The sequence below is a fragment of the Phytophthora cinnamomi genome (assembly GCF_018691715.1).
Source record: "Phytophthora cinnamomi strain GKB4 chromosome Unknown Contig3, whole genome shotgun sequence".
NCBI classification, from domain to species: domain Eukaryota; phylum Oomycota; class Peronosporomycetes; order Peronosporales; family Peronosporaceae; genus Phytophthora; species Phytophthora cinnamomi.
The window spans coordinates 642170-645816 of record NW_027150936.1 but is presented as its reverse complement, the minus strand read 5'-3'; positions in this window follow the sequence as shown (position 1 = coordinate 645816).

The window sequence follows — 3647 nt, the reverse complement described above, 5'->3', positions numbered from 1 at the left end:
ATTTTTTTTGTGCTATCATATATATATATATATATATATATATATATATATATATATGTATGTATATGAGAAAGCATGGATCAACTTCTACATAAGCTATAGTATGACCCTAAAACAGGTTTTGTAGGTGTTCAAGCGCTGTATCATAAGGCTAAAGAATTGAGCCACACAATAACGCTCAAAATCGTTAAAGACTGGTATCAAAGTCAAACCGATATACAACGTTTCCAAAATCAGAAGAAACGATATGATGGATTCCGAATTGCTTCTAATAACCCCAACTCGTGGCAAATGGATCTTGCGTTTTGGGATAAGATACCAATCTTGATGGGTGTCAATATCAACTCGAGGCTTGGTTTCGGAAAGCTACTCTCCAACAAGACCGCCCCAACAGTTTTAGCTGCTATCAAAGCATTTGTGCGTCTCCACAAAGTGGACATTATCACGAGTGATAACGGACCTGAATTTATGAATGCACAGGCACAAGCCTTCTTTAAACGCAAAAAGATTGAGCACTTTAATAACGAGCCTGGAGACCATGGGACGATGGGCAAAATCGAGCGTTTTAATAGGACAATCAAGCAGAGGCTAGTCAAGATATCACCAAAGCGTATCACCCAAAAGATGATAGGTGATGTCATTGCTAACTATAATTCGACGTTCCATATATCCATCGGAATGACCCCCAACGAAGCTAAAGGTAAGGTAATTGAGGAAGATCTGAGCCACAATCAAGCAGAAGCCGATAAGGTCGAGAACGAGTTTGAGATTGGGTTAAGCGTATTGTATCGCCTAAAGAAGAAAACATTTGATAAAGAAGCAGCTCATTGGAGCAAGGCTGTTTACACGGTGGTTGGTATTGACGGCTATCGAGTTGAGATTCGTTCCAAAAATGGGCACACGCTTTACAAAGCTCCAAATGATTTAAAAATAGTGAAAGCAGATACCACCGATGCTACAATCAATCGTGGCGACATTCTCGAAGCTGAAAGGATCTTAGAGCATAAAAAAATGAAGAATGGAAAATATAAATACCTCATCCGATGGATGGGTAACGAGCCAGACTCGTGGGAGCCGCAAGCTAATCTGAGATTAATCAACAAGAATAGGCGAAGCGCTTTAGAACATAAATATTTCACCGCCAGTGGGGGCCGTTTAGCAGCTAAATGTTAAGTGACTTAAAGTCGAGTAGCTTTACGGATCTTGATTTCGGTACAAGACCGATAAGAATCTGAGTTTCTATGGATCTTAATTTTTTTTTCTTAGACATCTTCTTTCTCATCTTCTCAACTTCTTCAGGGTCTCTGGTATTATCGTAAACGAACTTGCATGTTGGATCGTAATCGATGTACTCAACCTCCAGCATTTCTCTCCTATAAATATAGAGAGAAACTTACCATGAGCTGCCGGGCAATCACACTTCATGATAAACCTTGTTCGAGGGACGCCCTAGGGTGTGGATATTGCACTCAGCACAGCAAAGACTATAAAATCAATATGTTCAAGAAAGAGGTGATACGCATGTACGAGTGGATGCGACTATACAGCCAGAAGTTAGGCAAGCTACATTCAATGCTCTCAGACGTCTAGCGCCTTGACGAAATTAAATATCGGCTCCACATGCTCAATCCAAACAGATCATACAGTTTCATCTGCAGTGATATTATTCACAGAGAGAGCCTCGAGAAAATATTCGACCTACCGTACGACGAGTGTCTGCCTGCCTATATCGATCTGCTGGATCGACGTAATAGGATTGTGCATAAGCATACGATGCAACTATGGGGTGAAGAGGAGCAAATAGAGCCGATTAAATATAAATCTAGATTTCGTAAATAATTATCAAATCTCGTATATAGAGCTGAGCGTAGGGACTACAGACCAAAGGTCGTCAGGAAAGTTTTTGATTGCTACACTTCGTTCAGATAGAATCAGACATGTTTCCGTCATTTACTAGCCTTGCTGATAGAGAGCAAAAACGCATCAATCTACTAGAACGCACCAAGCTTCGCGTCAGACAGAAAACAGCAGCTCGACAGATGTATGCGGAAGCATCATGGGCATCGGACGCAGGAAAAACCATCTCACTTGACAAGCGGTCCACACAGTACTCGAATGATCAGGCTGGAGATGGTGATTTAAAAAAGCCTCCAGTAGCAACTGAAAATCAAGATGATTCACTAAAATCCTCCCAGAAAATACCTGAGTTATCATCGGTTGGAATCAATACTGATCCACTGAAAGTGCCTATTATGGCGGATGCTGAAACTACTGCCAGACCAGACATGGCTGACGTAGGAATTGATAGTAGCCCAACAATGGTAGATAGATCTATTGGTGTTAAACCTGATACAGCTGATGTAGGTATTGAAACATCAGAAAGTGCGATTATTCGGGATCATGAAGATCAGATTGCATCAAGAAATTGGAATAAAGCATTCTACAAAGACAATCCAAACTGGGCATCGATTGGAATCCACCCAGTTATGAAGAATGGTAGAGATGATGAAAAACGTGTCATGCGGGAAAATGGTTCTCTCCGTTATGCACGAAGTGGTAAGAAATTCAAAAAATATGACTCAATCGATTGGGTTGCTACTGAAAATAAAATTAGAGATGTTCTTTATGATGGTGAGAGCAATTCGATTGATGAACTTGGTGCCATGCGCGCTGAAGATAAGAGAACGCTCGAAGAGCATTCGATCGGCCAACCTCGATCTGGTAGAAAGAGAAGGGGCGAAGATGATATTGAAGACCTCGATACACCACTAAAAGATCCAAGACTTCATCTAAAATATTTAGATAAATCTACTTCAACAAAGTTAGATGACAATGATGCTAAGAACAAGCTGACATGGTTTATCATTCAGAATAAGGATTTACTTGAGGCTAATAAACTTCACAAGAGCATCACCCCGGTGTCCAAGGATGGTAAAATCTATAGTAAAGGCTATCTGTGGATCGATAATAAATTTATAATCTATCTTTTTGGTAAGGATTCTAACAGACATCGGCCATCGGAACAGGAAAAAATTAGTTGGATACTTACCCTTGACTGGTTCTTACCGATGATCAAGGAGAAACGGCTGAATCTAGTATCAAATACTGAGATGGCTAAAGAAAAAATTGCAAAACCTTATGAGCTCGCTGGAGATCAGGTCGAGACGGCGGAGCCGTCGAATCGAGGGTTTTACCCTCTCGACGAACGACCAGGGGTTAAAACTGGTAAAGATGAAGACATGGATAAAACTCTTTCTATCCCAGATCTTGAAACTAAATTGATCCTCACTGCTTATTATAGGAAGCTTGCTGAAAATGATATCAAAATTGCGGTAAGATTACGTCCAATGGTTACTTCGGACAAAGGTGTGAAGGCCTATCCAACGTATTATCTCGGTAAGCCAACAATTGCTAAGCCATTATATTTTAGAAATGCTCAGGACAATGAGGTGAAAGGCAATCGAATGTCTTATCTAATGAAAACAATTCGATGGATGGACACTTTTCAGTCTCTTCTAACTGAATTTGAAGACTGTGGAAAATATGTTGATGATACAGGAGATAGGAATATAGAGAAAAATCTCAATGATAATCTAAAGTTGCTGCGAGAAGCCATCTTTAGCAACGTTTCTGATGTCAAAACGCCA